Source organism: Hyperolius riggenbachi, chromosome 11, assembly GCF_040937935.1.
Source record: "Hyperolius riggenbachi isolate aHypRig1 chromosome 11, aHypRig1.pri, whole genome shotgun sequence".
NCBI classification, from domain to species: Eukaryota; Metazoa; Chordata; class Amphibia; order Anura; family Hyperoliidae; genus Hyperolius; species Hyperolius riggenbachi.
The window spans coordinates 64,951,234-64,964,483 of NC_090656.1; positions in this window are offsets into that span (position 1 = coordinate 64,951,234).

Consider the following 13,250-nt stretch of genomic DNA (forward strand, 5'->3'; position numbering starts at 1 on the left):
TGATCGGACGTCGGATCTGCGGGCGATCTATTGGTGTGGGTGGGTAATCAGATTGCCCGCAAGGGGCAGGTTAGGGGCTGATTGATGGGTGGCAGTGACAGGGGGTGATTGATGGGTGGCAGTGACAGGGGGTGATTGATGGGTGATTGATAGGTGATTGACAGGTGATTGACAGGTAATCAGTGGGTTATTACAGGGGAGAACAAATGTAAATATTGCACTGGCAAATTGATAAGGGGGGGTCTGAGGGCAATCTGAGCGTGTAGGCGGGTGATTGGGTGCCCGCAAGGGGCAGATTAGGGTCTGATCTGATGGGTAACAGTGACAGGTGGTGATAGGGGGTGATTGATGGGTAATTAGTGGGTGTTTAGGGTAGAGAATAGATGTAAACACTGCACTTGGGAGGTGATCTGACGTCGGATCTGCGGGCGATCTATTGGTGTGGGTGGGTGATCAGATTGCCCGCAAGGGGCAGGTTAGGGGCTGATTGATGGGTGGCAGTGACAGGGGGTGATTGATGGGTGATTGACAGGTGATCAGGGGGGATAGATACATACAGTACACAGGGGGGGGGGGGGGTCTGGGGAGAATCTGAGGGGTCGGGGGTGATCAGGAGGGGGCAGGGGGGGGGGGATAAAAAAAAATAGCGTTGACAGATAGTGACAGGGAGTGATTGATGGGTGATTAGGGGGGTGATTGGGTGCAAACAGTGGTCTGGGGGGTGGGCGGGTCCTGAGGGGTGCTGTGGGCGATCAGGGGGCAGGGGGGGGGGGGAAATCAGTGTGCTTGGGTGCAGACTAGGGTGGCTGCAGCCTGCCCTGGTGGTCCCTCGAACACTGGGACCACCAGGGCAGGAGGCAGCCTGTATAATACACTTTGTATGCATTACAAAGTGTATTATACACTTTGTATGCGGCGATCGTGGGGTTAACATCCCGCCGGCACTTCCGTATGGGCGGCGGGATGTTGCGGTGGGTGTACGGAGACAGGCGCCGGCGGAGGATCGCGTCACGGATGACGCGATCGCTCCGCCCATGCCCCTACAAGGACCGCCGCCTCTCGTACATGCGGCGGTCCTTGCGGGGTCCACTTCCCGGCTGCCTCTGTGCGTTAGGCGGTCGGGAAGTGGTTAAGGCATCTTAATGACATGTATTTATGCTTGAAAAAAAAATCTATATCCCCTTTTGATGTTACATGTATAAAGCTGTCTGTACCATCAGCCTGCAAGTAAGCCCGAGGAAGGCTGCAAAGCCGAAAGCTTGCTTATTCTTATTCTTTTTAGTTAGCCAATAAATGGTATCATCCTGATTTAAAACTTCTATGTTTTAAAAGTTGTATCTATTTTTACTCTTTTGGCCCCTCTGTTCAACTTGTAGTATTCTACATCTTGTTTATTTGTGATGCACTGCGCCTGCTATCGCACACAATCCAATGGTATTATTTTATTACTGTAATACTGGTTTGTAAATGTGGGCAATCACAACACACATAAACTGTATAGCAGTATATCGATAAAATGTTCCAGTGTCGAGTTGAATGCATTAAATTATTCAGGATACTCACTGTTACGTTAATCATCCTGGTTTCAGCATTAGAAGCCCTTCCTACAGCTATATATTGCTGGATATTGGTATGTAGACCCACCCTCCCACTAATGCTTAGCCTAGGCTTTTAACTATGCAGAATTCTTCTCCAATCCCCCCCCCCCCCCCCCCCAAGCATTATGGAAGACCAGATATAGATGAGGTATATTTTCTACTGGCTGTAGAACTCTCAGTATATGAACATTCTGCAGAGATCACCTGCCAGTACTAAAGATGTCGCCACCTGTGAAAAATTTTAGAAAGTAAAGGTATATGGGCAAAGTGGCCAAGAAACGGGTCTCTCTCTGATCAGAGAGAGAGATCTGGTGCCTGCCCATACAACACAGGCTGTCTGGACCCGGCCTAGTGACAACGATCCCTGCTGCTACCACAACTTCCACTGCTGTCACCTACTTGTTTGCCATCGCACTGATGTGGTTGCTTGTGTGACTACACGCGCCTGGTGCTACATAGGTGCCCAGGCAGGCGGGCGTTCCTTGGTCATTGCGTTATCGAACGTTATTACCAGTGGGCATGCAATCAAGCACTTTTGACCACAATCTTTCCAGCATGTCTGACCGACGCATTCGACCGGTTTCAGCCAGAAATGATTGAATCTGACAGTCGCTCAGGCTGCAGAATCCGTACATGTATCAGGTGTACCTTAACCACTTGCCGACCGCCTACTTCATATTGGCGGCGGCAAAGTGGCAGCCCCAGGACCACGTAACGCAGATTGGCGTCAGGTCCTGGGGCACTCTCTGGCCGGGGATCGCGCGCTGTAATGCGCGCGCATCCGCCGGCAATAGGCTCCGCCCACCCGCGACGTCAACCCGCCGGCCAATCGGAAGCGCCGGCGGGTTGTTAACCCGACGATCGCCGGATAGGAAGCGTATAATACGCTTTGTAATGTTTACAAAGTGTATTATACAGGCTGCCTCCTGCCCTGGTGGTCCCAGTGTCCGAGGGACCACCAGGGCAGGCTGCAGCCACCCTAGTCTGCACCCAAACACACTGATCTGCCCCCCCCCCCCTGCCCCCTGATTGCCCACAGTACCCCTCAGACCCCCCCCCCTGCCCACCCCCCAGACCACCGTTTGCACACAATCACCCCCCTAATCACCCATCAATCACTCCCTGTCACTATCTGTCAACGCTATTTTTTTTTTTGTCCCTAAACTGCCCCCTGCTCCCTCCTGATCACCCCCCCACCCCTCAGATTCTCCCCAGACCCCCCCAGACCCTCCCCCCCTGTGTACTGTATGCATCTATCCCCCCTGATCACCTGTCAATCACCTGTCAATCACCCGTCAATCATCCGTCAATCACCCGTCAATCACCCCCTGTCACTGCCACCCATCAATCAGCCCCTAACCTGCCCCTTGCGGGCAATCTGATCACCCACCCACACCAATAGATCGCCCGCAGATCCGACATCAGATCACCTCCCAAATCCATTGTTTACATCTATTCTCTCCTCTAAACACCCACTAATTACCCATCAATCACCCCCTATCACCACCTGTCACTGTTACCCATCAGATTAGACCCTTGCGGGCACCCAATCACCCGCCCACACGCTCAGATTGCCCTCAGACCCCCGCCTTATCAATTCGCCAGTGCAATATTTACATCCGTTCTTCCCTGTAATAACCCACTGATCACCCATCAATCACCCCCTGTCATTGCCACCCATCAATCACCCCCTGTCACTGCCACCCAACAATCAGCCCCTAACCTGCCCCTTGCGGGCAATCTGATCACCCACCCACACCAATAGATCGCCCGCAGATCCGACATCAGATCACCACCCAAGTGCAGTGTTTACATCTCTTCTCTCCTCTAAACACCCACTAATTACCCATCAATCACCCCCTATCACCACCTGTCACTGTTACCCATCAGATTAGACCCTAATCTGCCCCTTGCGGGCACCCAATCACCCGCCCACACGCTCAGATTGCCCTCAGACCCCCGCCTTATCAATTCGCCAGTGCAATATTTACATCTGTTATTCCCTGTAATAACCCACTGATCACCTGTCAATCACCCATCAATCACCCCCTGTCACTGCCACCCATCAATCACCCCCTGTCACTGCCACCCATCAATCAGCCCCTAACCTGCCCCTTGCGGGCAATCTGATCACCCACCCACACCAATAGATCGCCCGCAGATCCGACATCAGATCACCTCCCAAGTGCAGTGTTGACATCTCTTCTCTCCTCTAAACACCCACTAATTACCCATCAATCACCCCCTATCACCACCTGTCACTGTTACCCATCAGATTAGACCCTAATCTGCCCCCTGCGGGCACCCAATCACCCGCCCACACCTCAGAACGCCCTCAGACCCCAGCCCTGATCACCTCGCTAGTGCATTGCTTGCATCTATTTGCCCCCTCTATTCACACCTTGAGACACCCATAAATCACTTCCTGTCACCCCCTAGCACACCTACCCATCAGATCAGGCCCTAATTTGCCCCGAGTGGGCTCCTGATCACTCGGCCAAACCCTCAGATCCCCCTCAGACCCCCTTCCGATCACCTCCCCAGTGCATTGATTGCATCTATTTTCCCCTCTAACCGCCCCCTGAGACACCCATCAATCACCTCCTGTCACTCCCCTAGCACTCCTATCCATCAGATCAGGCAAAATACATCCTGTCATCTAAGAGGCCACCCTGCTTATGACCGTTTCCACAAAATTTGCCCCCTCATAGACTACTCACAGTTTTGGGCCCGTAAAATGCAAGGGCAGTATAGGAACCCCACAAGTGACCCCATTTTAGAAAGAAGACACCCCAAGGTATTCTGTTAGGTGTATGATGAGTTCAAAGAAGATTTTATTTTTTGTCAAAAGTTAGCGGAAATAGGATTTTTATTGTTTTTTTCACAAAGTGTCATTTTTCACTAACTTGTGACAAAAAATAAAATCTTCTATGAACTCACCATACCCTAACGGAATACCTTGGGGTGTCTTCTTTCTAAAATGGGGTCACTTGTGGGGTTCCTATACTGCCCTGGCATTTTAGGGGCCCTAAACCGTGAGGAGTAGTCTAGAATCCAAATGCCTCAAAATGACCTGTGAATAGGACGTTAGGCCCCTTAGCGCACCTAGGTTGCAAAAAAGTGTCACACATGTGGTATCGCCGTACTCAGAAGAAGTAGTATCATGTGTTTTGGGGTGTATTTTTATACATACCCATGCTGGGTGGGAGAAATCTCTCTGTAAATGGACAATTGTGTGTAAAACAAATCAAATAATTGTCATTTACAGAGATATTTCTCCCACCTAGCATCTGTATGTCTAAAAATACACCCCAAAACACATTATACTACTTCTCCTGAGTACGGCGGTACCACATGTGTGGCACTTTTTTGCACCCTAAGTGCGCTAAGGGGCCCAAAGTCCAATGAGTACCTTTAGGATTTCACAGGTCATTTTGCGACATTTGGTTTCAAGACTACTCCTCACGGTTTAGGGCCCCTAAAATGCCAGGGCAGTATAGGAACCCCACAAATGACCCCATTTTAGAAAGAAGACACCCCAAGGTATTCCGTTAGGAGTATTGTGAGTTCATAGAAGATTTTATTTTTGTCACAAGTTAGCGGAAAATGACACTTTGTGAAAAAAAAAAATTAAAATCAATTTCCGCTAACTTGTGACAAAAAATTTTTTTTCTATGAACTCACCATACTCCTAATGGAATACCTTGGGGTGTCTTCTTTCTAAAATGGGGTAATTTGTGGGATTTCTATACTGTCCTGGCATTTTAGGGGCCCTAAACCGTGAGGAGCAGTCTTGAAACGAAATTTCTCAAAATGACCTGTGAAATCCTAAAGGTACTCATTGGACTTTGGGCCCCTTAGCGCAGTTAGGGTACAAAAAAGTGCCACACATGTGGTATCGCCGTACTCAGGAGAAGTAGTATAATGTGTTTTGGGGTGTATTTTTCCACATACCCATGCTGAGTGGGAGAAACATCTCTATAAATTGACAATTGTGTGTAAAAAAAATTGTCATTTACGGAGATATTTCTCCCACCCAGCATGGGTATGTGTAAAAATACACCCCAAAACACATTATACTACTTCTCCTGAGTACGGCAATACCACATGTGTGTCACTTTTTTGCAGCCTAACTGCGCTAAGGGGCCCAAAGTCCAATGAGCATCTTTAGGCTTTACAGGGGTGCTTACAATTAGGCACCCCCCAAAATGCCAGGACAGTGAACACACCCCACAAATGACCCCATTTTGGAAAGTAGACACTTCAAGGTATTCAGAGAGGAGCATAGTGAGTCCGTGGCAGATTTCATTTTTTTTTTGTCGCAAGTTAGAACAAATGGAAACTTTTTTTTTTTTTTTTCTGTCACAAAGTGTCATTTTCCGCTAACTTGTGACAAAAAATAAAATCTTCAATGAACTCACCATGCCTCTCACTGAATACTTTGGGATGTCTTCTTTCCTTGGGGGGTATTTGTACTATCCTGGAATTTTAGCCCCTCATGAAACCTGACAGGTGCGCAGAAAAGTCAGAGATGCTTGAAAATGGGAAAATTCACTTTTTGCACCATAGTTTGTAAACGCTATAACTTTTACCCAATCCAATAAATATACACTGAATGGTTTTTTTTCTTATCAAAGACATGTAGCAGAATAACTTTCGCGCTCAAATGTATAGGAAATTTTACTTTATTTGAAAAATGTCAGCACAGAAAGTTAAAAAAGTCATTTTTTTGACAAAATTCATGTCTTTTTTGATGAATATAATAAAAAGTAAAACTCGCAGCAGCAATCAAATAGCACCAAAAGAAAGCTGTATTAGTGACAAGAAAAGGAGGTAAAATTCATTTAGGTGGTAGGTTGTATGACTGGGCAATAAACCGTGAAAGCTGCAGTGGTCCGAATGGAAAAAAAGGCTCTGGTCCTTAAGGGGTTTTATGACTGCAGTTCTTAACCACAGGGTTGAAATTTTTTTACATCTGAACAACTTTCACCCCCCATTCATTTGCCAATAACTTTATCACTACTCATCACAATTAATTGATCTATATCTTGTTTTTTCCGCCACCAATTAGGCTTTCTGTGGGTGGTATATTTTGCTAAGAGCCCCTTTACTGTAAATGCATTTTAACAGGAAGAATAAGAAAAAAATGGAAAAAATTCATTATTTCTCAGTTTTCAGCCATTATAGTTTTAAAATAATACATGCCTCCATAATTAAAACTCACGTATTGTATTTGCCCATATGCCCCGGGTATTTCACCGTTAAAATTATGTCCCTATCACAATGTATGGCGACAATATTTTATTTGGAAATAAAGGTGCATTTTTTCCGTTTTGCGTCCATCACTGTTTAGAAGCCCATAATTTATTAATTCATATTGATATACTCCTTTGACATGCATATTTAAAAAGTTCAGACCCTTAGGTAACTATTTATGTTTTTTTTGTTTTTTTTATTATTGTAATTTTTTTTTTTTTTTAATTTAAACTTGTATGTGGGTATTTTTTGGTGTGGGAGGTAAACAGGGTTTTTTTTAATATATTTATATGTTTAATTTGAAATTTTTTTTTTCAGGTGTAATTTGCTATTTGGCCACAAGATGGCCAGAATCAAAAAGTCCTGGGAGCGATCGATCTCGCTCCCAGGCAGAAGAAAGGAGCCCAGAGCTCAGAAAAGCCGCAGCATCTGAAGAGACGCTGTCGGCTTTTCTCCGGGGGGGTCCGATCAGCGAAAGGGATTTATAATCCCTTTCACTGATCGGTGGGCTAGCGGCCAGCAGCGGGGGCGCGCACGGGGGGGCCCGCGGGAGCGCGCGCGACCCGCGGGAGTGCGCGCAGCCCAACTAGACGAGAAATCTCGTCCAGTTGGGCTTAAGTGGTTAAGTGGTTAAAGAGAACCTGTACTGAGTAAAATTATTTAAAATAAACACATGAGGTAACTTCAAATGAACATTACATAGTTAACTTGCCATCAGTTCCTCTCAGAAGCTCACCATTTTCTTCTGAAAATGATCCCTTCCAGTTCTGACAACATTTTGTCAGAACTGAAATATATCAGTTGCTGTCAGTTACAGCTGAGAGGAGAACTGATATGTCCATGTTTCCCTATGGCTCAAGTGGGCGATGTTACAGTTTAACTGTGTGCTGACCAGAAAGCTGTTATGGTGTAATTTTCAAAATGGAGGACGGAGAATTCCATTGATCACAGTGGACAAACAGGACGCAGGAGAGGAGAAAGAGATTGAGGAGTAGTCTACACAGGAGCTAAGTATGACTTGTGTATGCTTATTTTGACTTTTAATTTTCAGTTCAGGTTTTCTTTAAATCAGGTAGAGGAAAGATTTTACAATGGGCAAATACTGATTACATAAATTATAAATGAATATTGTAAAAAAAATAAGCAATTGTATTCATGATGTTATTTTGACTACAGTTCCCCTGCTAGTCAAGTCCTGCTAGGCAGGTTTAGTGTCAGGAGGCCAGGAATGGAGACAGGTGTAACCAGCAGATTCGCTGATCTATCATTAAAGATTATGTGCGCAGTTCAGAAATCCCAGACCAGATAGGAGGAAGTTTGTTTGAGCAGAGTCACCGCCATACAGGAAGCTTTTGTGCTTTAGCCGTGGGACAGAGGGAAGTGTGGGGAAAAAGGTTGCCTCAGCAGGGAAAACCCGCCAGACAAGTCATCCTCAGCGTGAGAATTTAATTTCCTATCAGGGCCAGTAACCGGCTGTCAGGAGAGGAGGAGGCGGCTTATGGAGGAAGGATCCTGTGTTCCTATTGCCTTGTTCCCCCCCCCTCCTTTCCCTTACCAGTGCAAAGAAGTTTATAATCCCAGACCTATTCATGTGTGTACCTATCGCCAACCTTATCCCCTGAGCTGTACCTAACTGGTACCACCCCATATGTCTACATCTCAGGGCCCTTTCACACCAAGGCGGTACAGAATTTTTACCACGCCCCACCACCGTGCAGTGAAAGTCTATGGAGACTTTCATGTTACGGCGTGACTTAATGGAAGTGCCGCTTCTCCGCCGCAGGTCAAGAACTACGTTGGTGCTGCGTCGAGTTGTGGCGAGCTACGTCGGCCCGGAAGTGATGTTAGTCTATGCCGACGCACGGATGTATAAAAAATTACCGGCGGCGCGCATGCACGGAAGTGTATTTAAACAATCCCCGAAGCAGGAAGTGACGGCAAGCGCGAGTCAGACGCCTGTCACTTCCTACTTGGCTGGTAGCCAGACAGGGAACACCGCGCAATAGCTGTTCCCTGAAGGCCTGTTTTTGATGGTGCGATGTGCTGTGTCGGCACGACTCGCCGCAGGCAGTGCCCTGTTAAAAACTGTGCTGCCATAGGCGCCAATTACCACGATTCGCGGCTATAAACGGTAATTTAGGCACTCAAGGTTTATAGCCGGTATTTAGCCGTTTCTAGGTGCTAATCGCCAGTTTTTCTGGTTACTTAAAGAGAACCTGTACTGAGTAAAAATATTTAAAATAAACACATGAGGTAACTTCAAATGAACATTGCATAGTTACCTTGCCATCAGTTCCTCTCAGAAGCTCACCATTTTCTTCTGACCTTAATCCCTTCCAGTTCTGACAATATTTTGTCAGATCTGAAATATATCAGTTGCTGTCAGTAAAATATCAGTTGATGTCAGTTATAGCTGAGAGGAAAACTGATGTACCAGGTAATGTCCATGTTTCCCTATGGCTCAACTGGGCGATGTTACAGTTTAACTGTGCTAACCAGAAAGCTTTTATGGGTAATGGTCATTTTCAAAATGGAGGACGGAAAATTCCCTTGATCACAATGAACAAACAGGACGCAGGACAGGAGAAAGACACTGAGGAGTAGACTACATGGAAGGCAAGTATGACTTGTGTATGCTTATTTTGACTTTTAATTTTCAGTTCAGGTTTTCTTTAAGGCACCAGGGGTGCTCTCCAAGCTTATTCACAAGTGATTACTCGTGATTCAAATGAGGTGTAATTACAGCAGGTGTGTGGCAGGCAATGAAAGGGTTATTTTCCCAGAATTCCGCCGTCCACCCTGCGTCCTGAGAGTCCGCGCTGTTAGGAGGAAGCCGGAAGGAGGAAGTGGCGGCAGCGAGGCTTGGAACACGAGCCGTCTAATAGCACGGACTCTCAGGACGCAGGGCGGACGGCGGAATTATGGGTAAATAACCCTTTCATTGCCGCCGTACACCTGCTGTAATTACACCTCATTTGAATCACGAGTAATCACTCGTGATTAAAAAGAAACTCTGACCAAGAATTGAACGTTATCCCAATCAGTAACTGATACCCCCCTTTTACATGAGAAATCTATTCCTTTTCACAAACAGACCATCAGGGTGCACTGTATGGCTGGTATTGTGGTGAAACCCCCCCCACAAGATACTCTGAGGACCGTGGTACTCCTGGCAGTTTCCTGTCTGGGAACCTTGCTGCATTGTGGGAAATAGCGGTTTCCAACTGCCAAAAAAGCATGCAGCAGCTACATCAACTGCCAACAGTAAAAATGTCACCATGTAATAAATATCAGAATGTAAATCGGGGATTTAAAAAATTTGACAATGGGCAAACACTGACTAAATCATTTATACATAATTATTGTAAAAATGAAGCACTTTTTTATTTATTTTCGCTGGAGTTCCTCTTTAAGCTCGGAGAGCACCCGTGTTTAGGGAATTTTAGTGACAAGGGACAACAGTACTTGTACAAGCTTCTCAAATGAGAATATGATCGAGCATGAGTATGTAGCTTATCTCATTTCCTCCCTGTTCAAATCTAAAATAACTTTGTTAAGCTATTTGTATATGCATTGTTGTTATATTGTGTTCAGGTTTTAGATACTGTTCGCTTAGTGGAGTTTTTTTTTTTTTATGAGGAACTGAAGTACAAATAATGTAATTAATAAAATCACTTACAATATTCACTTATAAATTTAGTCTCCCTGATTTACGTTCTGAAATTTATCACAGGTGGCCACATCTTAAGTCCCGTCCTGTCAGGTGCAGCTCTGTAGAATGTTTGTTCTGAGAATTCCTAATAATCCTAACATTTGTTTAGCACTTTTCTCCTGGTGTACTCAAAGCGCTCAAGAGCTGCGGCCACTAAGGGGCTCAAGGGGCCCACCCTACAGTTTAGTAAGTCTTGCCCAAGGACTCCTTACTGAATAGGTACTGACCCTAGCCAGGATTCGAACTCTGGTTAACCAGTACACTATCCAGCCACTATAGTGCCTGGTCTCCCAGAGTGTTCTGGGAGGAGAGCATAGCTAAACAGCCTAGGCTGAGCATCCAGGGCCGTGGCAAGAGAGGCTCCAGCCTCAGGGCGCAGTGTAGGAGGGGGCACACAACTCGCTCGGCTCTCATTCCCCTATTATGTTTGAAGCAGAGAGAAATAAGAAAAGGGGATACATGGCACTGACTGCAAGCCAGATAACTAGAGATTAAGGTGTTGGGGGACCTGGGGCACCTCTTAGTCTAATAGCAATCAGTGTGTGACGGCTGGGGTGGGAGGGATGGAGGGGCGCTCTTTGGTGTCTCAGCCTTTGGTGTTGGAGGACCTTTTCTCGGCTCTGTGAGCATTACTGTGGGAGGGTGACACTACCTATTATATAGCTGTAGGAAGAGTTTCTGATGCTGAAACCAGGAACATTACCATAAAAGTGGATATCCTGAAAAATACTGCATGCTACTATATGTCACTACAGAGCCCCTTTAAGTGACCCTTCCACATGTCTGACTACATCTTGGTAACTACTTCTTCTCTCTGTTACAGGAGTACATCAAAGGCTCTAGCGAGCCAGAAATTGAGGCCCAGGAGTCCTACCCAAAGGAGATGCACTGCATTTTCACCGGAGCCTTCAGTATCTTCCTCGACCACCTCATCAGTGACACTAGTGCTACCATCACCGTGTTGGAAATTGGACTCTTGGGCATTAAGGGAAGGAGGGAATCCTTCGCAATGGCTCAGAGCAAAGTGCAACATTTGGTCAAAATTTTTACCGACAATGGAAGCCTTCCGCCCAATAAAGAACCTCAGGTGAAACGAGATTTTAAAGTTTTCGTTGAGGGTCATGCCGATAAGTACACCATGGATTTGTTGTTGCTGCTGTGGAAGTCACTTTCTTACCATTACACCAAGATTTCAAAAATACGTCAGGAGATGAAAAGGAAAGCAATATGGCTTTATTCAAAAGCTTCACATGTATACATGGAGAAACCTGGTTAGCCTAGTAAAAATCAGGCAGTTAAGGCTTCTGCCTGCACTTCCGCTGTGCACAGATTCTTATACCACAAATTACGTGGTCATGATGTGCTTTACTCGTCCAATCATAAATGCATGACACCGAGAGTTTTTTCTTCATTGCACGGCAGGGTGGAGTTTTCTCATAGCTTAACACCTGGTGTTGTTTCTCGCACGTAGTCCAATTTCTCAAGGATGCTTCTTAAGATTTCAGCTTGTGAGAATGGAAACATCCTACGCAGTGCCAGGCACAGCATATCTGTTGAACATTCCTGAAAGATAAAATTCACACACAGTACTTGCTCTTGACTACTCATTTCAGCAATAGAAGAATCTGAGGCCAATGTTAAAGGGTAACTCTGTTCATCTGTATCAACTGTGTTACATTGGCCTTATTAAACACTAGTGTCACCTTATATCTATTAGGTGCAAATCTATGAAACTTGGATTAACATACAATTATGACATTAACATACCCCCCTGTTGCACATATATATGTATAAGGTGGCAAGGGGTTTAACTACATAGACTTGAAACACTTCTTAAGTAATGGAAGCTAGCAATTGCTTTCTTTGTAGCCTTGTAGCATTGCAAAATATATATATATATGTATTTATATGACGCCTAATGCTTCTAGTGTACTATCTTATCCACTATCAGACAATCTACACAACTGAGAAGTCAATTTTTGGGAATTTGTGCTTCCCCATAAAGTTGTCCTCCTCCTCACTGTCATTGTATTCCTCATGTTGGAATGAAAACATGGCTGCATCAGTTTTCTGCTTTATGAAACTGCCCACGTATTTCCTGGCCAGGGGTATGACACAACAAGCAAAAAAACTGAACATGAGTATCACAATAAGTATCATGGTACCAACATTTTTTAGGAAACCCTTCCAGTCTCCAAACCAGTCAATGAACCATTTTGTAAAGGAATCTGATACACCAGAGTTTCTTTTTAACTCGTCTGATAGGTCAGTCAGTTTCCTCAAAGCTTCTGTCACCCGTCCATCAGGGCCAGTTTCACTGGGAATGTAGGTACAGCAGGCCCCGCCCAGTCCCAGAAATTTGCAAACTCCTCCTTTCTCAGCAAGCATCATGTCCAGACTCATTCTGTTCTGGAATGTCATTTTGGAGTTTGGGCCTAACTCATTAACTATGCCCTGCAGAGCATCACGTGTGAAATTCACAAATCTTTGCTGATTGTAATATATGTAGTTTATCCTCTTCACGTTTTTGTTAATGGTAATCTGTGGAATCATAGACTCAAACCCTGCCCACACCGGGTTTCTGGCCTTAAATTCATCTGGAACCCCTCTGGGGACACCTATTGCATCCAAATAAACATGTGGGTCCAGGTTACCTTTAAGTTCTCTCTTAAAGATCTTGTGGG